Below are 24,841 nucleotides of genomic sequence, written 5' to 3' on the forward strand. Positions count from 1 at the left end.
TACTATTTCTTGAATCATTAATATTAGACATTATTTTTTTAAGATTTTATTTTTATCCATTTGAGAGAGAGAGAGAGAGTACAAACAGGGTGAGGGGCAGAGAGAGCAGACTCCCTGCTGAGCAGGGAGCCCAACGTGGGGCTCAATCCCAGGACCCTGGGCTCATGACCTGAGCCAAAGGCAGACGCTTAAGGACTGAGCCACCCAGGCGCCCCTATTTACTTATTTTTATGTAAGTGAAAATTTCTGCCTTATACTTCTTTGCCCTCTTTCCATTTTTCTAATACTGATAAATCACAAGTTTTTAAAAATTAAATCACTATTGTTTGCATTTTTTTCACTATGTAAATATCATTCGTCAATGAGCAATGTAGTCTTTTAACCTTCTTTCTGTACCAGTATTTATCCTCCAGTGGAAATGCTTCCCTCGTTTTCCGTTTCCTTAGTTTTGTTTTGATTTATGGCTGAATCTTTCCACACCCTCCTTCAGCCTCTTAGTACCATTTTCCCTATGGTAGTCATTCTTGCAGTTATGTGATTTTCATTGTTTTCTTTTGACCCACCCTCTGGGGGCCAGCCCTGTCTTCCTGCTCCAGACTGGGTTGGTTGCTCTCTAGGCCTGCTTCACAGTTGAATGTCACTGCACCTGAGTAGCCCTCATCAAGGGAGTGAAGGGATCCCTGACATTCCTGCATGTCAGGGGATAAGTTCAGTAATACAATGATGTTAGCAAATGTGGTGATTTGAGGAGGTCTCAGAAAGTCTCTAGTCCCTATAGGTGTCAAGCACTTGATGCTGACAGTGAGCAGTGGCTCACCCTGGTCTTACGATTTGTGTGTGCCTGCTCATTTGTCAGCACACTTCTTAATATTTCAAAGAATGCTAGTCAAGGGCTCACCACTGATTTCTGCTTTCTCTTTCCCCTTCCTTTGCCCCATGGAGATCCCCTCTCGAAGTCTTCTTTCATTCTCCCATGGGATGATTGAGTGCACTGCTAACATTTTTTGGTCTTTTGGGAAGAAGGGGATGGAATGCAGGGTTGCAAGATTCATTTAAAATAAGTCTGACATTTTCAGTCTTCAGAAAGTAGGCAAACTATTGCCATTATAAAAAATGGATCATTTTCTTTTAAAATTTAGGAACTTCAAATGATTACTAATGAAGAGGGAAAAGCTGTTTGCACTCAGCATATTTCTCATTATACTTCAACTCAAGATGCTCATCTATTATACTACTTTAGAGAGGCGTTTGCTCTGTTTTCAGCACTCTAGGACAAGAGGGTTTGTATTTTCATTATGTGCATCCTGAAAATCGTTTCACCTCAGCACTCAAATTGTTTTTATAAATTGTGGAGGGGGAAATGAGTTCTGTTTAAAACAAGAAAGGCTTCTTAGTAACAAAAATTGTTAACCTTTATACAATCTTACCTAAAGTTCAGTTGAAATATCAACTGTTCCAAAAATATACTGTGACCTAGGACGTTCCTTGCAATAGTTTGAATAAGTAACTTAAAATATACCTTAGGGAGCGCCTGGGTAGCCAGTTAAGTGGCCAGCTCTGGATTTCAGTTCAGGTCATGGTCTCAGGGTCCTGGGATCAAACCCCGCCCCCTTCCCCCCTCCCCCAGGAGGGCTCTGTGCTCAGCGAGGAGTCTGCTTGAGGATTCTCTCTCTCCCTCCCTCTGCCCTTCCACCCGCTCACACTCTTGATCTCTCTCCCTAAGATAAATAAATAAATCTTATTAAAAAAATTTTTTTAAATATATACCTTAGTTATTTGAAATCAGATGAAATTATGAACCTGATAAGTGTGAATTGATGATTAATAACATTAAGGATGATTTGTTTTAGAATAAAATATTTGAACTAGGCAATCACAGATAGTAAAAACACTTTAAAATATCATAGATTACTTTCATTACTCTATTTTTTTAATTTAGATTTTTTAATACAAAATTTTCTAAACCAACTGCAAAGACTTTTTTGAGGTACTAAATATTCTCATTATAGATAAAATGCATTTAATATTTCTTTCAATTTGTAAGTAAACAGTTATGATTTTTTAAAATCAGTAGAAGTTTTAGTTTTGCTGTTTGCTTGTCCATTAAATTTGAGCAAATATTTTAACCACTTTGAACTTGTTTCCTTATCAGTGAAGTCAGAATAATTCCTACCTTTAGGGTTTTTGTGGGTTTTTTTTTAACTGAAAGAGATGAAATAAGTAGTCGTTGTTCTATATTTTTAAAGTTCTTTTAGTAGTAACTACCAAAACAATATGGTATCTTTTTTTTTTCAGACTTACAAAGACTGGAAAGAATGATAGAAGCTTATACAGATGAGGCTCAGTGCGTTGAGCTCATGTTGCTGCCACTCTTCTGGAAAGGAAGTTGGCACTAGGCATCAACAGTAGCCTTCAAAAATCCAAAAAGTACATTTGGTCCATGACTTCTAATGTAGTGAAAGGCAATTATCAATCAAGTGGACAAAGATTGTTTTCTGCTGAGTTGTTTAGAGTATTAAAAACTATAAATCTATTAAGTTAATACATCATATAATAGACTTCTGTGTAGCCATTAAAGGTAGTCATGTGTTTAAAAAAAAGAGATATTTGTATTTTTAACCTTTCATTATGGTAAATGGATATCAGATTAAACATTTTTTAAATGACTACAGGACTGGCCAACTTTTGCTGTTCTGTGTTGGGCTACATTTGCATTTATGCATTTTTGAATGCCCTTCCTTTTTCCCTTGGCTCTTTGCCTAGTTTAAAGTTCCAAGTTTCCTTCCCTCTTGCCTGCTTTTTCTGCTCCTCTTCAGTTTCTTTGCTTTTGCTTGCCCAGTGCTAGATATAAATCACGTGGAGAAAATAAATGCTGGTTGAGAAGTTACTTTCTCTTAAAAAAAAATTCCAATTCTTTAAAGTGTGACTTTAGAAATGGTCTTCTTTCATTTTTACTGGAAACTTCCAGAAAGAGCTTAGGAGACAGGTAGACCTGGGCTTGAATCCAGACTGTCATTTGCTAGGGTATGTGACCTTAGGCAAGTTATTTAATTACTCTGGCTTCTGTATTTTCAACAGTTATGAACCAGGGATAATGTGTGACTCAGTTTTGTCCTGAAGATTAAATGATACAGTGTTTGTAAAGTGCTCAGTACTATTTGACTTATGGGAAGTATTCAATAGATTGTTGCTGATGTTGCTATTATAACGTTAACTTTTCAGAGATGGAGGCCAGACATCTTATTTCAAATGCTATGTCAGTGTTTAAAATGCCAGTAAACATTACCTATTCGGTGTGTAGTCAACCCCCCCCCCAAAAAAACAAAAAAAAACAAATCAACAAAAGTGGGAGGTAGAATGCAAAAGTTCATCTGATGTTTTACATATAAATATTGTATAAATTTAGATATGGAGTGTGGCAGGAAAAGGTCATGGGGAAGGAGAAAAAAGTCTTAACTCACCTAGCTTAAAAAAAAAAAAAGCTGATGAATGGATGACTGCCTTGAGGCAATGTGAGGATGGACAAAAAGGGGAGAGGGAGAAGATTCTAAATTGTGCAGCTTTTCACACATTTTTAAATGAATGTGAATGTAAAATTAGAAGGTGTAGATTTGAAATGGATCAAAAAACCTATTCAGATTAAAAAAAACATTTTTACAGTCTTCACTACATTCTCATGATGGATTCTGTATTTTGGTACTTTATTTCAGAGTTTTACTAGTTAATGTTTTGAGTTTTACCTAGTGTTCCAGAAATGTTAATTGTGTTGTGAAAAGTAATTTTGTTTCTTGGGCTGCATTTTTCTTGTCAGCATTCATTTAGTGGTAAAAATCCTTGGAAATCTAGTTTCTTATGCTGATGTTGACCATTTAGCCCATCTTCTCCAGGATATTTCTTTAATAATTGGGGATACTCCAGTGTTCAACCATGGAAATAAGTTGGCTGTTCTAGAACTTATTCTGCTCTGCTTTGCTCTTAAATCTACTTCTGCTTTTGTTCCGATAATGCTGTTGCCCCTGTGGCAGCAGTGGGAGGGTTGTAAATGGATTTTTCTTCAGAGGTAGGAGAGTTGAGGGGGGATCCAGTTGTCCTGCCTCTCCTGACCACAGGGCTTTACACAGCACAGCTGGTGATGGTAATATCATACCTGTGGCTACAGAAAAGAGCAGAGCTTCCTGCCCAGGGATTGAGCCCATGAGGCTAGTGCATTCGTTCAGTGCTCCTGAATCCAAACTAAGTATGAAAGCATGGACAATAAGAACAGTAAAATACCTGACATGAAAGATGCTCTGTAAAGGTGCCTTCAGGGGTCCAAAATAATAATTACTTTAGATTCCCTGCATGTTTGAGCAGTTAATAATGGTGGTTAAGAGAGAAGCCGTTGGAAACTTTGTTTTAAATGCATAAGACCGAATGAACCAGAGGGCTTTTTTTTTTTTTTTAATTAGAAAATGGGCCCCTTTTACATCAGCACTGTAGACGTGTATGTTGCCTGAGGATGCATAACTGCCAGCGCAAGTAGGCATTGTCCTGGGGATGGGGGGCGACCCTGAACACAGAGCAGGCCCAGCAGCCTTCCTGCTGAGCAACCTGCCCCATCCCGAACCTTCTATCGGTGAAACATGCTGTTGACCCACCTTGCTCAATTTCTGACCTTGTTCTTAGGAGAAGTTAGTTCTCTTCCACCATGTGAAATAACTTTTGGACCGACCCAAGCTATAGTCCTAACTCATCTCCACTCCTACCCCTCTCAGTATGTATTTAGCCATGCACCACATCTCTCAACAGAAGGGAGAAGATGAAGTGGACCCTTAGGTTCTTAAGGAAGCATTTTAAAGACACATGGTGGAACTCTGTATAATTTTGTATGCTTTGTACTATACAAAATATAGTTTACACATTGTATCTGACAACCTAAGTTAATCTTGTAATGTATGGGGTAGAAGTTTCAAGCTCTACTAGGCAAATTTGGATAGGACCAAAAATTAAAGACTTTAGATATAGTTGTGTCTCTAGCTCTAGAGAAATCATTAACACCACTGAGTTTTGCCTGGATGATTTTTTAAAAGATTGATTTATTTATTTGAGAGAGAGAGGCAGAGGGAGAGGGAGAGGGAAATTTAAGCAGACCCCCGCAGAGCTTGGAGCTTGATGTGGGGCTCGTCTCACAACCCTGAGATCATGACCTGAGCTGAAACCAAGAGTCCAACGCTTAATTGACTATGTCACCCAGGCACCCCTGGTTGGATAATATTTAATACATGTCTTCATTTAAGTTAGAATAGCAGAGTTCGGTGTTCTGATAACTCTAAAGGATAATTGGTCATGTATCCACTGGTCTAAAGGAAAATTTATATTTGTGTAGGTGGCAGAGCAGAGCATCACTGACATAGTTTGAAAGCTCAGTGGCCCGACTTCATGACTTCGTGTTCTAAATCATGCCATTGTCTTAGTACTTGTTCTTCAACCACTTAGTTAGAAATGAGGTCAATTATTTCTGGAAAAAATTTTTGGTAATACTTGGACCAAGTTAAAAAATGCCCCTGCCCATAGATTTGTCTAGTTTTCTTGAATAAAATGAAGGATATCTGAACATAAAGAGTGTAGAGATTCAGAGTTTAAAGTGCAGGTTGCGTGAATTGATCAAAGTCTCACCTCTCCAGACTTGAATTTGCAATTTATGATTCTGTTATTTTACACAGTAATATGTGTCAGAAAGTGAGATGCTAATCTTCCAGAAATGTTAGTACAAATTGTTGCACTAATGCTAGAGAAAGTAGTCATGAAAGTCCTCTTCCATAGTAAGTTGTTGGCACTTGTAGGGATAGTTATAAGGTAATACAGTATGTTTTATATTCATGAATAATCAGGGCAGACTACTTTTGCATGTTTTTTTCCTAATTATTCTATTTTTGGCACTCCCATCATTTCCCTTTCTACTGCAAGAAGTTGGAACTTCCTAACCACAGTGCAGTGCACACACCCATAGCACAGTGGCAGACATGAAGCCCTTAGTAAGTTCATTTGCTTCTGTAGAGAAAGCAGTCATCCTGATAACTGCCAGTAATGACAACCTTGTTGATTATACCAGTCAAGGTCTATTATTAAGCATTCAGAAATTTTATTTTTGCCTTGCAGATATGTTTTTGTTGTTTGATAAACATGCATAATAGCGAAAAATAAAGATGACCCTTTCTTACTTAAACCTGAGTTCATAAAGAAAAGGCACAAAAGGCTTCCCTGTATATAGATATTTTGTTTCCCTGAGCAACAGAAAATGCAGTCCTTATTTAACTTAGCAGCAATGCCATGGAAAAATATAAGCCTGCAAGTGGCAATGGCCTCCATTTTTTCCCACAGATGTACCTCCAAGTCATAATCTATGGTTTACTTCAACTGTGGAGACTATGATAGTGTGCATGAGATTGAGCCTGCTCTCCCGGGTTATTGGCCTAGAGTCCTCCCCGGGCTATGGAGCTACTCTTGTAAAGTTGGCCAGTTTGGGCCTTGAGCCTGGCTGAGCAAAAGCAACCTGTAGCTGACGAAGCTGTGGTTCCAGATTAGGTCCCTTCTGTTTCTCTGCTGGCCTTCTCCCTCAGAGTGACCCACCAGGTCTGCAAACCTGATGTGTCCAAACTGAGAGCCCTTATCATTGGCTCCTCCTTTCGTTTTCTCTAGTTTCAGTAACAGTATCAGACAAAACTGTAGCTCATCCTTTGGTTGTCTCTTTCCCCTGCCCCCATTGTCCAGTCAGCTATTTTTGTTTGATTGACTTATTTGTATAATATTTCTCAAACCTGTAGTCTCAGCTCAATTCCCACTTTTTTTTTTCTTCCTACTTGAACTGTTAGGATAAGCTCCCAACAGGGCCTCCTGTTCCCTCTTCCAAGCCAGCCTAACTTAGTAGCTAAAGTGGTCTTCCTGAAACATGAAGGTGATGCTGTCATTCTCCTGCTTAAATATTTCCATTGGAGCCCTGCTGCCCATCACATAGGGTCAGACTTCTTAGCCTCACCTGCAAGACCAGCAGCCATCCTTGTGTTTCCCAGGATTTATCACTACCTCCCTCCAGGGACCCTGTCATTCAGCTGAACCAGAGTGTTCATCAGATCTATACACATCCTACATTAGGTTGCCCCCGTTCTTTCTGACCATGCACTTCACTCTCCCTTGAATTTTCTTCTTCCCATTTTTTACTCACTGTCCAAGGGCTTTGCACCCTTCAAGGCCCTGCTCAAGTATTTCTTCCACAAAGGTGTTCCTGATTGCTAGCACCCTCCTTCCTCCTGCCTACATGTATGCGTACATACCATTGCCCCTTTATTTATACCTCTTTTAATTACCTCAGATACTTTTTGACATTGTGTTTATAGCCATATGTCGTATTATTTACCTCTGAACTTAATTTCTTTGAGGTTAGAATTAGTTTCTGATTCACTGTTCTATTCTCCATGGTACCGGGCATGGTGCCATACACATCAATAAATGGATCCACAGATCTTGATTTTTAAGATTCCTGCTTATCTGTGTTTTGTTCTCTACAAATTGCCTTTGATATTTGGTAATATTTATAAAATTGTGTAGGAAATAATGTTAAAGAAACTAATCATTGACCATGTATAAGAAAAAGTACCATTCCTTTGTTTTTTAACCATTTTATGAGGATTTTGTGGTAGCATTTATTGTGCTCTATTTATAAGCGGATTAAGACAGACTTAGAACGAGGATGGAGACATCTCCACCTTTTTAGACTTTGAAGTAAAAATCTATCAGTCACTTTGGTAGGATGTTAAATGCTTTTTTCAATATTTCTAATAGGCCATGGGAGTTTGTGTATTGGTGAAGAAGTCATAAGGGTTGACTACCATGGGAAATGACTTCCATTCTTCTGTTAATTAGAAAAGGTTTCCTATAAGAGAGAACCTTTTAGACTCTCCAGTATTAGAGGGAAAGAAATTCAGAGGGATGTAGTTATCTGGGAGAGCATATGGACTAGTGTAAAGGTATTTCTATCCTGAGCTCCGATGACAACTGTGCCTTTAGGAGCTATCGTTCAGCAGCTCTGGTCCAGGCAGAATGGATACCAGAGAGCTGTGACAGATTCCAAATTGCAGTGCCCAGCCGCCTCACTTTTACTGGCTACTTAAGGCTGCCTCTAACTAGGAGCCATTTTGTAGAACTGTTGCTCTGTCTGAGACCTCAGAAACCTGGGAAAATGTAGCATGGCTGCTAGACCTGGGTGCAGATGGGTTTTAGATTGAACTTGGCGAAGACAACAAGCACCTTCAAAACTCCCTAAGGAAGGGTCCAGGCTCAGGAGCAGTCTGCAAACACTGTACTCCCTGGGGCAGGCTTCCCTACTCTGCTGCACCAGACCCCAGTGCCTCATGGGCTATGTATGGCCTCAAGTGGGCTATTTGACTTCTGAGATGTGTTATTAAAAAAGCTTACATTACCAATGATAATGTCTCACTTAATAAAGCAAAACAACAAACCCAGTGTTTATTGTTGCCTTGAAACTCTGCCTTTTTGGCCCTTCTAGGTATCCACTGATGTCACTTAAAATGAACCATTTTATTTCTAATTGCTACATGCCAGTTTGGTTTATGTGCTTCTGTTTCTCAGCATTCCACAGATGCCACATTACTCAAAGCTGTGCTTTAGTGCATCTTCACAGATTTCTCCCTCCCTGCCCTACACAGCCTCCCTGCTTGAGGTTCTCATGTAGCAGCTGCTTGCATACCCTGCTGATACCCATCCACAGCGCATGTCCAGCCAACTGAGCTAAATTGGAGTGAGCATGGCTTCAGTGCTAGTGACCTGGCTATGCTCCAGGACTTTGCCACTCTGTCTTGCCATCTGATACTGTTTTGTTAAAGAGGCAGAGTTAAATACCTGAGTGAGGGCAGAACTAATAGCTCTGTGAAAGGTGCATGATTATCATTTAAGTCTCTCCTAAAATGTGTGGTTTTGATTCATTTTCCTACTGGCTTCTTAGCACATGCACAATATCACCATGCAGATGTAAGATTTTCTCCCCTAAAACAGGGTGTGACCTTGATCTTCCCACATACTTTTCAGTCCTTGGTATTTTTAAGACTACAGGATATCTTGATGTTGGTTCCTGGAACTAAGGCACAGGACACAGGTCCATTAGAATCCAGATTCCTGCCTTGTAGCTTAGGGTCCATCCGAACTCTGGTTCTATTTTTCTGAGATCGATATCTTCCTATTCCTAGTGTGGGAGCTCCCCAGAAAGCTTTCAGAGAAGCTAGAGCCCAAACTATTGCCCTGGGCTAGAAACCTTAGTTTGAATTCTGTCTCAAGTCCCTTTGAACTTTAAAATTCTATGACAGAATGCCTCCCCTTCAGTTCCTACTTCTGTGCTTTGCCTGCCATCTTACTTGTCCCCAAGTGCCTTCTCTTCTGCAGCTGAGGTGCCTTCTGTTTACCCCCCTCACCTGCAGCACTCTCCTTTCTCCCCATTCACCTTCCATGTGGATCACTGCATTCTCTTCTACCAGACTTCTGTCTGCTCCCTCAGCCCAGCTAGTCTCAGGGCAAACAAAAAGGATTTCCAAGGCACCACTACCCTTTAGAGAAGCACTTGAATGCACTTGGTGAAGTTGGAGACAAAACGTGATTCCCAAAGTTGTGTTAAGTCACATGCTAATAGGTGCTGATGGTGATGCAGAAAGTTTGTATGTGGTACAGCGTCTACGGTGTGTTAGAAATAGTTTTTGTAAGAATAAAAGTAGACATTCATAAAAGCAAAGAATAGTACACTCCCCCTGTTTTAAAATAAACTTTTGGCACACATCCTTGAGGCTTTCTGTTCCTCGGTCTGCTATTTATATATTTAAGAATGCCGTGGGAATTCTTGGTAAGAAATGTTAAAGATCTTAGGCCTATCTTCTGCCTCTCTTAGCTTTGCTCTCCACATCTGTTTTGCATAAATCCAGTTAGAACCTCCCCTCATAGGAATTCTTTAGCCTAATTAAAACTTTGAGCCATAACACATGTGAAGGAATTGGAACAGCTCCTGGAAGCGGCACTTGTCAGATGATATAAGCAATCTCCAAATTGTTACCTGGACTTGCTATGCTTCTGATATTTCATAGGTGCATGTCATCTCATGTAGAAGATACGTGGAGAGGAATTTCATTGATGCTGTATCTTTAATTTGTTTCATGTTTAATTGGTAGCGAACTCTTAACACTTGAGCTTCAGATGCTCTTGATTGTCCTTTTACCTCTAATTCCTCCTGCTGTGATTCAAAAGTACTGTAGGGCGCCTGGGTGGCTCAGTTGGTTAAGCGACTGCCTTTGGCTCAGGTCATGATCCTGGAGTCCCAGGATCGAGTCCCACATCCGGCTTCCTGCTCAGCAAGGAGTCTGCTTCTCCCTCCTCCCTCTGGCCCTCCCCACTCTCATCCTCTCTCTCTCATTCTCTGTCTCTCAAATAAATAAATAAAATCTCAAAAGTACTGTGATAACTTATAAACAAATGATTCAGTGGCTTTGACTAAGAGGATTTGCTATGAAAATATTCCATAAGTAATTTCATAAAGTATTTTTGTAAAATGAAATTGTTTTCATATAAAATTTTATCAAATATTTCCTGAGTGGGGATGCACTCATAAGTTTTTTAAATTGTGCTTTTAAGACCTTATTGAAATTTTATGTTAAAATTTTGGACAGTCCAAGCATTTTAAACACCTATTTTTTTTTTTTTAGATTTTATTTATTTATTTGACAGAGGGGAGAGAGAGAGCACACAGGCAGGGGGAGTGGCAGGGAGAGGGAGAGGGAAAAGCAGGCTCCCCGCTGAGCGGAGAGCCAGATACGGGGCTCCATTCCAGGACCCTGGGATCACCACCTGAGTCAAAATCAAGGATGCTTAACTGAGTCACCCAGGCACTCCCTAAACACCTATTTTTTAATTGAAAATTTTAGCAGCTTAGGGCGCCTGGATGGCTCAGTTGGTAAAGCGTCCTTGATTTTGGCTCAGGTCATGATCTCAGGGTCATGAGATCAAGCGCCCTATAGTGGGTGTGGAGCCTGCTTAAGATTCTCTGTCCCTCTTCTTCTCCCCCTCCCACTCACGAGCACGCGCTTTCTCTTAAAAAAAGAAAGAAAATTTTAGCAGCTGGGCAAAGTTTATACCATTCATTTACTTAGAACAGTTTTTAATTCCAAGCCCAATAAATTTTTGAGTTAATTATTGACAATCTGTAAGTTCAGTATTGATCCTATAATTATAATTAAGAAATTGTGTTCCTTAATATTTTTATTGTAAAATTTTCTATAAATATAAACCCAAACTGTATTTTCACCTTTATGTATAGAATAATGAAAACACTGTTTTATTATGTTACCTCTGATTTGTTCTTTTGGCACAGTGATTCTCAACCTTTGATGTGTGTCAGAATCACCTGGAGTGGTTGTGCTGTGCTCTCCTCCCAGAGTGTCTGATTCAGTAGGTCTGGGGCATTGCTGGTCCTGCTGGACTATTCTTTTAGATCCAGTGGTTAGGAATTCTAGCAAATAGTCATCTTTATGATTTTCAAATGTAATGAATGTGAAACATAAGAGAATATAAAAAAGGTAAGAAAGATTTAGCATAGATTTCATGGTTTGTAAAGTTATATTTAAGTTGCCTTTTTTTTTTTTTTTGAGGGGTGGGACAGGGAGCGGTGGAGAAAGAATCTCAAGCAGGCTCCACGCCCAGCAGGAGCCCAACACAGGACTCAGTCTCACGACCCTGAGATCATGACCTGGGCTGAAATCAGGAGTCACTTCCTTAAGTGACTGAGCCACCCAGGCATCCCTAAGTTTCTTTTTAACCATATTCCCTTTCTTGCTGTTCCCAAGATACTGCATTCCACTTCTTTGGATTTAAATGTTTATAGTGCTGACAGTATGACTGCTATTACTTGGTAAATCACCAAATGTACATTTGCTAGTTTTCTTTGAGAGGTTGCAGCATTGCAGTGACTTTTATGCTGTCAACTTTGCACCAGTATTAGAAAGTGAATATAAATAGGTTTCTACAAAACACATGGCCCAGTACCTGATACTCAGTGGATGCTCAGTAAATGTTGGAATGAGCAATGAATGTACAAGCAGCCCCTTTTCTTCTACCATGCATGTAGAAGGTGCATGTCATCTTCTACATGAGATGACATGCACCTATGAAATATCAGAAGCATAGCAAGTCCAGGTAACAATTTGGAGATTGCTTATATCATCTGACAAGTGCCGCTTCCAGGAGCTGTTCCAATTCCTTCACACTTAGTCTGTAAGTCTGTTACTTACAGACTAAGTAACCCTTAGCAGAGTTACTCCTTGAAAACTTGGCTGATCCAACTTTGAATATCTGAGAGTTATCTGGTGTGTTGACTTCACCATTTTTGCCATTTTTGCTTCTTATGTTTGTATTCCTGAAGGATGATTATCTCACTGATAATTTAGCCCTTCTACTCGCAAGAGTGGGAGACAAGTTAAACATAAAATTAAGCCCTCACTTTTCTCTTACGTGTTAGTAATACTTATTCGCTGAAATAGGCGGTATTAACTTAAAATTCCTTTGGGGATGATTTGGTTTCATTATTCAAGCTGGCCTTGAGGGTCTTTTAAACATATTTTTAAAAACCTTATTGGCTAATCCAGAATATAAGTGACAGCAAGTTAGGTGTTATTTTTGTCTTTCTTCCATATATACAGGAACTTCAGTTCTTTATTCTAACCAAGTTTATTATGATAGTTCCCAAAATATTGAATACATTGAATATCTAATGTTACATTTTCTAATAATTTCACTGCAATTACAGTGATGTTGTTTTAGCTTTGCTTTTTATTGGCTGTCCAGTTGATTATAACAGATTAAGAGTCACTGTAGACAAACTACCTGTTCATACCAGTGTTCACAAAGATGCTTCTTTCACACGAGAAAATGGACAGGAGGGCTTAATAGTGTTTTCAAGTGGAAATTAAGAGAAAGCTCCATTCCTGTCCTAGCTCTGATGCCATAATTTCATAGACTTCATAAAACATTTCCTTTTTTAAAAATTTATTTATTTATTATTTTAGAGAGAGAGAGAGAGCACATGCACACACAAACTGGTGGGGGGAGGGGTTGGGGGGTCTGGGAGGGGCAGAGGGAGAGAGAGAATCTCAAGCTGACCCAGTGCTGAGCATGGAACCTGATGTGGGCCTTGATCCCAGGAGCCTGAGATCATAACGAGCTGAAATAAAGAGTTGGATGCTTAGCTGACTGAGCCACCCAGGTGCACCTCATAAAACATTTCTGTACTGCTCCTCAGTTCTTGAGGATATTACAAGAGTGAATTAAATAGCTATTTTGAATGGCTGAAGGTAGTGGTAAGAAAGGTACTCCATAAGCCACACAGATTTAGGAAAACTATGAATTCAGCTGTGGACATGCTGAATTTGAGTGTCTGGAAGGACACACCCTGTTGATGGCCAAGAAACATGAAAATTGAAACTGAGTTCAGGGCTCCAGAATTATATTTTTAGTGGTTAGCCTAGAAGTGATCATCAGAGCCTCAAGATTCCACCCCACTCCCAGAAGTGGATCTACCAAGAAAACCAGACAAACCCTTAGGAACTGCTGGAGCTTAGGAGGAATCAGAAAATTGAACCACAGTCGTTTGACCAGGGCTTCACCGAAAGCCTGGTTCTTCCTCCTGCACCATGATGCCTGCTGATAGCTGTTGCTTTTGATAAACTAATGAACAAAGTCTCCACACATGTAGCTTATGTTCGTGAGGGAAGATGAGACCGATCAGGTGGTAATAAGTGTTAAGAAAAAGCAGAGTGAGTGGGGCAGGGGGAAGAAGTGAGGGCCATGGGATGACTGGGAGGGGATGGGTCAAGGTCAGGAAGGTCTCAGCTGAAGCAAGTGACTCAGCAGTATGAAGTAAGGGACAGAGAGGTAGAAAGGGAGCGTGCCAGGGCCTGGAACAGCAAGGAGGCAGAAGCAGTTTGAGGGGTAGAATGTTGCTGACCCAGAAGTACAGGTGCAGGGCAGAGGGGCATGAAATGAGGCTGCCAGCCTCTGTGCCAGCCTTAACTTGTGGGGGAGACCTCTGAAATACTCGGGAGGCACATCCTTCAACTGTGAGTGTGAACAGTCCTCATTCTGAAGCATTAAAACATTTGGAAAACAGTAAATCCCAACTTCTCCCCTCAAATCTGTACTGTAAATTTTGAAATCTAAAAAGGTTGTGCAGCATTAAGAAAGTACTTTTGAGTTTGTTGGATGGTAACACACTCATGTTCCTTTTTGGATTGCATTGCTTTGGTTGCACCCTGCAGTGAAAGAACCCTGCCTTGAGAACCTGCAGATCCATTAGCCAGACCTCGGGCAGGTTGTGTCCTGGCTCAGAGCCTCCGGTCATTCTCTGAAGTGCCATCCTTGATAATGGCCTTCTTCAGGGAAGCTGCCTGACCAGCTGTGGCTGAGGAGATGAAGAAGGCCCAGGAAGAGTAGCTCCTGCTTTTATTTTTTTATTATTGGTGTTACTCTTGAGTTTATTTAGAGAAAGGGGTTAAGAAAATAAGGAATTTGGAAAACCACCCAAGTAGATGATCTTCAAGGTCCTTCCTGTTTTAGAGTTCTGTAAAGCTGTTTTTATTAGTCCTCAAGTGTACGTTGCTACCACATAATTTAGCCATAACAATGTTTAGTATCTGTTGGTGATCTCAGGCATTTCTGACAGAAGTGCTTCTTGACTAATCTTGTATTTGGTTAAAGGGCTTCCTTAGTGTTAGTCTCTACTATGTTTAATGGTATTTGTTTTGTGATTATTTTTGAAATCTGAACAAGAATTGAAAAATTATCTGTTCAAACTTTATACTTATGTCTATTTTTTCACCTATTTGTAAAATTTTATAAATTAGAATATTATAATTCTCTGAAGAGAATAGGAAAGAAACATTAGAGTGGAACTTTTCCCTATTCCCTCTGACTAAAATGTTTTTATGAACTGTTGCCAAGAAGTTCCTGTAGATACAGTTTCGCCTTGTATACTCTTAGGATGGATGGCCGGCCAACTGCTGGTAAAAAATATTTTGACTAGGGAAGATAAATCAAAAGTGGTTAGTAAAAGAACGGCTAAGTGTTTTCTGAAAGTACCATATTTAGTTAATGGTTATTCTTCGTGGTTGCACTCACTTTTGAAGACATGGTCTTGCCAGGTGTTGCTGCTACTTTGTCTGTCTTGAATGACAATATGGAATTAGAGAAAGTCAGAGGTGAGAAATGGTCAGGTGATTCCCTGGTCAACACAGAGCCTGTTCCATCCAGCCTTAGGCTGTTTTGTACTCCTTTTGCTTTGACGGCCGAGATGACATGCCTGTCACTTGGATGTTTTCATATTTTGTACACTTATCATGATACATATACTTTGCAGTGGTGCAGATATATTGATCCATAAATGATCGGTGTCACATACTGAATCAGAATACATGAATTCAGGTCTAGAAAGAGACCTGTGTATTTCTCAATGTTTCTTTCCGTATGACTGACCACTGGGAAGGTACGAAGATGACTTTATGCTGTTGACGTAGTGGTGGTGTTGTGCTGTAATTTCAGTAGCTGCTCATGGCAGCTGTTAGTCGAAAGTAAATTGAAAGCCAGCTGGTTCAGATATCACAGTGGTGAAGATCAACAGAGTACTGTGAAACTGGGACTCAATTATGGCAACAGGAGACTCTCCCAGCTGATTCTCAAATGTGTTTCATCTGACACTCCCAGCTCCATCTCTTGACTACCTTACTCCATTTGAAAAACACTTTCTTCAAGGCATGAATTGCAGGTCTTGGTAGAACAGACTTTGGGCTTCTTGGTGAGTTTACCATTTTTCAGTTCTTGTGTGACCTTCAGATTATTAAAGTTAATGTTAATGTCTTGCTCAAATTTCTTTTGTTTCTTTCACAGATATCAAAAGAGCGGAGGAAATATATATTGTATTAAGCAGTCGATAAGGAAGTGATGTTTAGGGCCGTGGAATTTCTTGGACCACTCCTAGACAAAGCGCTCTACATCTTTATTGCCAATTGAATGCAGGGTAATGTGAGTCCAGTGCTCTCCATGGTGAGCTTTTGTCCATGACTGAAAAATTCCTGGACCCCTCCCCAGTAGTAGACTTTCTCCACCTCTGCTTACTGTAGCCCTACCACCAGGTGGCCACCGCCTCTCTCCTTTCATAGGTACATGCATTTCCTTATCCAAAAAGTACCTATCCCTTAGACATTCCATCTAAAACATTGAAAACAGGAATAAAGATGCCAGTGAGGGAAAGTTAGAAACCACTTCAAATCCTAGGCACTTCCTAATTCCCACTGACAGTTCTTGCATGTGTTTTGTAATAGTTTACAGTTGATATATAGGTAGAAAATTGATAGTGAGAGGTCGAGCTGCTCTCATAGTAGTAGTAGTGACTCAGAAGAGAGAGTTGTTGGGCTGTAAAATGAGCAGATTGCCTTTTCAGTGTCTTTTTCTACTCCATCAAAGTGGCAGCTTGCTCCGTCTTCATCAAACATTAAATTAAATGTCTAATTTATCATAGTACCTCTGACGTTCAAACTTATATATGTTGCTGTAATTCTTACAAGTTGTGAGGGTACGTACTTCCATTTGGACAGATGGTAATTTTTGATACAGCCGCTATAATCCTGCTAGGTTGATTGGACATCAAAATTTTATATTCACACTATTACCTTAATTGTAGAGAGATTCTTGGGTGGCTGTGGAAAGTCGTCTAACATGTGTTCTTCCTTGTACCTCCAAGGTTCTAAATATTTATCAATCATTACTTATTTATACTCTGTAATGCCATACTTTATTGGTGAATATTCCACTTTTCCGAGGGCATTAAGTAGGTTCTCTGCAGTATCTAAGAGAAATATGAGCATATCCCTGTCAACCTGTCAGTGAACTTCAAATCACAGTTTATGATCTTCAGATTAATAAAAGCAAGTCTCCTCCTACCCCCAAAATGAAAATGACAGGAACATGCATCTAGGGCACAATATTTTATTTTATTTTTTTTTAAGATTTTATTTTTTTGACACAGAGAGAGAAATAGTGAGAGAGAGAGAGAAGCACAAGCAGGGTGAGCAGCAGGCAGAGGGGGAGGGAGAAGCCAAATTCCCCGCTGAGCAGGGAGCCCGATGCGGGGCTCGATCCCAGGACCCTGGGATCATGACAGCCGAAGGCAGCCACTGAACTGACTGAGCCACCCAGGCTCCCTAGGGTACAATATTTTAAACTCAAAATACTTACTTTTTTGAGACTTGGTTATGTCACATTAATTTAGATTCTGAATTTGTGATCAGTTTTTTTTTTAAGATTTTATTTATTTATTTGAGAGAGAGAATGAGAGAGAGAGAGCATGAGAGGGGGGAGGGTCAGAGGGAGAAGCAGACTCCCCGCTGAGCAGGGAGCCCGATGTGGGACTCGATTCCGGGACTCCAGGATCATGACCTGAGCCGAAGGCAGTCGCTCAACCAACTGAGCCACCCAGTCACCCTGTGATCAGTTTGATAGACTGAAGTTACCTTTACATTCTGAATAAATGAAATATTAAGCAAGAAGAAAAAGCTAGATGTAGTTGGTCTTTGAGGTATTCTATCACAGTTTTAGAATCACTAAATGCTGCTATGGATCCATTCATTAAATCAGGGCACAGATACCTATATTTTTAGTGGCAGCAATAAAAAAATATGTTTCTACAATACGGAATAATCCAGTCCTTTCATTTTCCTGCCCATTTAATCTGAACAGGTAATGTTTCACTATATTGAGAAACAATCAAGACTCTGATAACAGCTTTCTGGATTATTGCGGGAATCATAGCACTGATTTATAGGGTCTCATTAAAAGTACGCTTTAGTTATACACTAAGATCTGTCCCTGAGAATTTAGAAATACCAAAGTGAGCACATCATGGCTTGGGGTGGGTTACCTCCTGCTAATGGAATGTAGCTTCTTTGAGTTGTGGTTATTTTTCCTAAATTCTTCCTTTAAGGAAGTCAAAACCCTTACCTAAAAAGAAACATGTTACCTAACCAGGAAGAGAGAAAATGAAATCTGATTCTTTTTGACAATTTTGGTGCCCACTACCGAACAAAAGACTTCTTTAAGGAATTTCTTTGTTCAGGGGTTCTTTGCCTTTGAATAGGAGCCATCCAATATATTGAACATTTTCTACCAAGTGCAGTAGTGTAGCGCCAGTTTCTGTTTTTTTAGCTCCTCACATAGTAAAACCAGTTCTGTCAGCAGGCATAGTATGAAATGCCCCAGCACGTGTATTACCTACCAGAGAAAATACAGACATATAAGACAGGATCCTACTTCTAATACACTTAACTCTAAATAGGTGAAGGGAGCATTTTAAGAACAGATACAAGTGGGTGAAAATGAGCACTGTGTGTTGTTAAGACTCTAACTAGATTAGTTGGACTAGAGGGATGCGTCATCAAAAAAAAAAAGGCAATTCCAGAACACATTGAGGAATGCCTTCTTAAGGGTGAGGCACTAACAAAGTATGTGTGTGGAAGGAAGAAATGGTTTGGTGAAGCGGAGTCAGGGAGCTTGATTTACGCTTGCTTATGGAATTAAAAATGACAGAGGTGGAGGGGCTGTGCTCTGGAAGCAGCAGGAAGCCCAGGGCTGGAGCTTTGCTGGGGGTGCGGTGGCGGTTGGAGGGCTGAGTTGAAGGCCTGAAAATAGCACCTCACAGAGGGGCTGTGCTGAGAAGGAGCTGCTGCTAGCAAGGATGCCCACAGTTTGGGGACAAGCAGACACAGAGGAGCCCCTTCCAAATTTCACCAAACTTTGGCCTGATTTTGTAGTGATTTGTCCGAATATTTCTGCCCCATTATTCTAAAAGGTCCAGCTCAATTCCTTTTGTCCCTAAGGAGCACCCCAGGGTCAGGAAAGACCTGTGAGCCTCAGTGAGTTGAGGGAGGAGAGAGAGCCCTGAGAGAAATGTAGGGGAGAAGGAACATGCAGAGGTCTTTAAAATCCATGTTGGAGTCCTACTGTGTTACCCGCCCACAGAACCTTTCCTCAGATCCTTTAAATTTAAGGTCTTTATTTTTTTTATACATACTGTAATAAGTTGAACAAAGGTATGCTTTTCAGTTAATTTGAGATACACAATTTGATTTAAATGCTAAAACTTACCAGTACCTCCAAACAAATGTTTGGAAGAAATTAGCAAGTTGGAGAATTTGCTGTAACTTTGAACAATTTAATGTATTATTTATCTGATGAATAACATTTGCTGAGTTAAGTGTGTCACCCAATTGAATTTCCTTCTGGAAATGTGAGAGTAAGATGAGGGAGGTAGACAGACACACTGAAGCCAGTTAGGAAGACATTTTCAAAGTGAAACTTCCACTGTGCAATTTTATTTTTGTCAAAGTTTTCAAACAGAAAACACTTATTTACCTTTCCTGTGACTGAGACACGCCATTTAAATTTTACACATGAAATAGGAGAATATGTAAACACAAGCTAGGCATAATAGATACCCACTCTGAATCAGTCGCACTGGGTGTTTAAAAAAATCCTAAATAAAGCATATTTAATCATAAAAATGGGTAGGATTAAAGGCAAGAGAAATGACATGATATGAATTCTAACACACAAAGCACTGTGAATTTTAATGATAGGCTTTATTTAAAACATGTATAAAATAGATGTGATTGCCTAGGTGCTTTCTGGATATCATGTTTGTAGTACTGAACCATGTTATCCTCATTCTTGGTTTAAAATTGTCCTTCAAATGATGAAATGCACTTTTTTTTTCAAGATTTTATTTATTTGAGAGAGAGTGAGTGAGCAAGAGAGAGAGAGAAGGAGCAGGGAGTGGGGCAGAGGGAGAGGAAGAAGCAGACTCCCAATGTGGGGCTCCGTCCCAGGACCCTGGGATCATGACATGAGCCCAAGGCAGACGTCCAACTGACTGAGCCAACCGGGCGGCCCGCACTTTTTTTTTAAAGCAAAATTTTAAAACGGATTATTAGACATAAATGGTATCTCAAAATTAAGGTATGGTTCTGCAAAAGTTGATTTAAACTAATCAATGTTGAAAGAGTCTGGTTTAACATGTATATGTTGGCAGTGCAACGCACAGACATTGCAAACGCACAGCATTGGTAGAGATTTGTGGAACAGTTGGCATAGAAAACGTTCCTAGGCAGCTCTGTAAGCATGTAGCTGTTTTCATCCTGTTCTAGAGTGACTAACAGATGTATGTTACTCATGGTGACTAACTTTTCTTAAATTTCTGAATCAGAACGAGTAACCACTCAACTGGATTGTTGTCTGGGGAGGACAAATAGTGGTAGAAATGAGGCTTCCCCACAATCACACCATGGAGCTTGGAAGTCACTGCAGTCCTGAGCCTGTCCAGTGTTTTGGTTCTAAGAATGAGGACTAATGTATTAACCAGAGTGCTAATTTATTAATTCATAATTACCAAAATGTCCGTGTTGGACAGACAGACTTCTTTCTCCCTTCTGGCCCTCAAGGTAGCTGTTGGAGTTGTGAACCTAGAGTCCTGTCAAAGGTGAAGAGAGAGTTACCAGAGAGAATCCATTTCAGGACTGTTTCTTTCCCTTTCAGAGAAGATCTCCTATTTTTTACTTCCCCAGACAGAGCCAGAATCTTGGTTTTCCTTTCCTGGGATTCATACCGACTGTTCCCTTCTCCAGTTCTGATGGTAATCACACACGCTGGATCATAATCACATTCTGATTCTGGGCTGGATGTTAAGATCTTTTCCTTGATTATTTTATAAAGTTCTTGAGAAAAACACATTTACTGGTTCTTAGCTTATTTCCGCCCATATCCAATCTTACCCTTATTGATTTTTCTAAATTTCTTCTCCTGGGAGCAGCCCTATCTTCCTTTTCTCTGGATCTTGAGGAGCAGCTCGCTGTCACATCTGAGTGTGCCCTGTGAGGATATTGAAGCCAAGAGGATATAGCGGTACTTGGGCACTCCTTGTAGTCTCCTTCAGCAGACCACCTGGACAATGAGAGACAGGGTTTCCTGGGATTATATTTATCATTGTATCCCCAGGGACTTGGCACCTTGAGGAAGGAAGAATGGTTTTTTTCTTACAGGTTCTCCCTGGCATGTTCTTAAGTGCAGTTACTCCGTTCCCCACAGTTGCTTTCTAGCTCTTCACTGAACCTTTCAGATGTTTTTCTGTTCTCCCAAGTTGACACCATCTAGTTTTTATTTTCCTCTCTTCCATTCCTCCTCATCTGTAATATTGAACTCCAGGTCACATTCCCACCTTCCCTGGGGCAGAGGCCTCAGACTCAGTCAAACTGTTTGCTCAACTTTCACCATCATGTGAGGCAGTTCATCCCTTCCCTGCCATCATGGTTCCTTCATCTTCTCATCTCCAGAGTTTTCTCCCTCTCTTTCCCTACCTACTCCCTCCCACCCCAAGGTTAGACCGTTAGCATTCTCGTCTACTTCTCTGTCTTTGCGGTAACTGTCGTCTTCCCTGATGACCCTCCGACGGTGGTATGTTTTATGTGTCTTTACTGTTGCATTCATCACACTGTTTTTATTCCTTTCTTTCCTGCTAGACTGTGTGAGCTCCTTCAGCATCCTGATGGTTCTGAAACCTGACACTCCCTGCCATGTAAATGTCACTTCAGTGGGAACACAGTATACTGCCATTCTTTCCCTCCGTTTGTTTCATTGGACTGAACAAACTCTGTTGAACACCTACTATGTTTCAGGCACTTTTATTGCTGCTGAGGATACAGTGGTGATACAGATGAAAATAGTCCCTGCTCTCACTGAACCTAGAGTGTATGGTTGAGGGATACAGAACACTGAATTGGAAATTACACTGATGGGCCGTCTGTAATCAACAAAATTCTAGAAACTTTGTAATGGTTGGTATTTTTTCTTGTGCTTTCTTCAAAAAGCTATTTGGAGGTGTTAAGTGTGAAAATGTGTTTGCCTTCTTGGAAACAAAATATAGCATTAAACATACAGAATCTAAACTGAATAAATGAGACTGAAAGACAGCTATCAGTTCTCTAACAAACTTGCTGACAACGGGAACAGAAAGAAAGGATTCTTAGTACATTTATTAATCTCCTGTACTTTATTTTTGATGCCTAAAATTTTCCGTTTTACACTAAATAACTGGTATGAAATTGGAAATCATTAGATGCATCATTGTTTAAATCAGCATTATTATTTTTTTAAAGATTTTATTTATTTGAGAGAGTGAGAGAGAAAGCACGAGCGAGGGGTGGGGCAGAGAGAGAAGGAGAATCAGACTCCCTGCTGAGTCAAAGGCAGATGCTTAACAGACTGAGCCACCCAGGTGCCCCTAAATCAGCATTATTAAAAGTGACTTTGAACATGTATAAAATCAGTATTTTTGATGATACTCTAATTCAAAACTGTCAACTTTTCTTTTTCACCTGTACTTTCAGTTAGACATCTTATAGATTAACATCTGTCCCAAACTAGACACCTTTTAAGCAAATTGTTATATCTCAGATGGAGAGTTGATTTTTCCAACCAAAACACCAGTATGCACTATATATACCTAGCCTTTTCCACATGAGTGTTCATGAGGCGAGCATGAAAAATATAATTAAAACTCACACCTGGCCTGGTTCTTTTTCTGGAAAATCATTTATTCCTTAATTTAGAAATTAAGTTTTCCAAGAAATTGTTACCCAACTTACAGCCAAAACACAATTTCATGCTTAATTTTGTTGGCAGGAATCTTTATTGAAAAGAGCTTAAATTTTTCTTTCCCATTTTCTTAAAAGTACTTAATTAATGTTTTTCTTTTAATAAACTGACATCACTGGAAAAGCTGGGGAGAGCCCAATTTTAATGTGAAGAATGGAACAATACCTCTTTCTAGCTACATTTGCTCATTAATAATAATGATTATTATATTGTGGAAGTTCTCAAAGTACGTTCCTCAAAATGGTACTAGGTGACCCTCAAAAAGCGTAGGGGTCAAATAAGTGTTCAATACTGAGTAAGATGTGATTAAACAGGTTCATTGACTTTAAGATTTCGCAAAGTTTTTAAAATGCTCTGTACTGCTGCTGCTTAAACTTGAAGATTGTGTACAATATGGATCTTATTCACATGAAGATTCTGATTCAGTAGGTCTCGGGTGGGGCCTGAAAATTCTGCATTTCTTACAAGTTCTAAAGTGCTGCCAGTGTAACTGGTCCACAGAATACCCGTTAGATGGGTATTAAGGAGGGCACGTTCTGCATGGAGCACTGGGTGTTACACGCAAACAATGAATCATGGACCACTACATCAAAAACTAATGATGTGTAAGGTGTGGTGACTAACATAACATAATAAAATAAAATTTAAAAAAATTTTAAAAATTAATTATTAATTAAAATTTAAAAAAAGAAAAGGTTTTTAGGGATCTTCAGAGGAAACAGGCTCTCTAGTATTTCCCAGAGGTACTAATCACAGGAACCTTGTTTTTGATGAACTAGAAGTCATTTGTGGAGCATATTTTTAGAATTTTAAATTTTAAATGGAATTTTTCAAGTGACAAATGAATGTATAATTTAAATAGAAGTCTAATGCAGAACCTCTAAGAAATCTAATACAGAACTAGGTTATTATCAGTTAGACAGTTTAGTATAAATCCCAAGACACTGAAAAATCATTTAGCTAGTCCATGTAAAAAGAAAAATCAATATAATGAACTAAAAAGACAACCACTGCATAAGATAGCAGGTTGTTACTTTGTTACTAGGTTGTATACTTTTATCTTTAATAGACCTTATAAATATTATTAAATGCCCAAGTCCTTAATTAAACAATTTTACATTATTTTTATTGCCTCTAGTAATTCACTTATAAATTACAATATTTCAAAATCCCCATATGTGCTGTGTTAGTGATTTCATTAGTTTTTAATCTTTGTTAACACTAGCATTTGATATGAAAAACTAATGATAAAAACAAATCTTTTATTTAAACAGCTTGAGATTTGATATGGCTTAGATAGTCTTAATTGCAAATGATATGAAACAGTAGTCTAGGGAGGTTTTTGAGTAATCTATTGAACCTAAAGCAAATTTTTAAATGTAAAAGCTTAATAAAATTAATTAATACATTCTGGTGGGCTTTTCTCCACCTGGGTCCTTCTGCTGCACCTGGTATAGCATCCCCATTTATTCATGTCTTTTGAAACCCTTCTTTGAGCGTCTGCCTTCGTGTTTGAGCTCTTACTGCCTTGTTTATCTCAAGCTGCATTTTATTGTAGTTGCTCTTTTATTTGTCTTCCCTTTAGACAGTCCCTTTAGACTGTAAATTGGATTGGAGGCCAGGGTCTTATTCATCATTATACTCTCAATAACATCTAGTTTATAGTGTAGTACGTAATAAGTGGAAGATCAATAATGCTTTAAATAAATTATATCTTTATAATTCAGCATGAAAAATATAATTTTTTAATCTTATGATTCTTAAAAATGTAAGCTAATTTTTTTTCCCTATCCTCATTAGTGGTTGTATTAGTTTCACTTGCCTATCATGTAACAAGCCCTCTTAAATCTCAGTGACTCAAACAATGGTTTTTAAATTTCACACAAATCTTGGTTAGTAAAGAGGTTCTTCTGCTGATCTTGCCTGGGCTCACTCAGGTGGCTCCAGTAAGCTGGATACTTAGTCAGGGCAGGACTTTCTAAGATGGCCTGTCTTACATATTCTGAGGTATTGGCCAGAGTGGCTGGGAGTACGGAGCCTCTGTCTACGTGGCATCTTTTAATCC

The 24,841-nt window shown here is 39.4% G+C and overlaps 1 protein-coding gene across 9 annotated transcripts in view; it reads left to right on the forward strand.

Annotated features, from left to right (window-relative positions):
• The window catches only part of PKP4 (plakophilin 4), a 231,836-nt gene that overhangs the window by 35,178 nt on the left and 171,817 nt on the right, over nt 1–24,841 (forward strand). Inside the window, exon 2 of one of the 9 annotated variants that reach the window (XM_027588570.1) lies at nt 15,964–16,119. The exons of the other annotated variants lie outside the window; for them this stretch is intronic. The gene's annotated coding sequence lies outside the window, so the exon portion shown is untranslated. The remainder of the gene's footprint in view (nt 1–15,963; nt 16,120–24,841) is intronic. 9 annotated transcript variants of the gene reach the window in all.

Source organism: Zalophus californianus, chromosome 3, assembly GCF_009762305.2.
Source record: "Zalophus californianus isolate mZalCal1 chromosome 3, mZalCal1.pri.v2, whole genome shotgun sequence".
Classification (NCBI taxonomy): Eukaryota; Metazoa; Chordata; class Mammalia; order Carnivora; family Otariidae; genus Zalophus; species Zalophus californianus.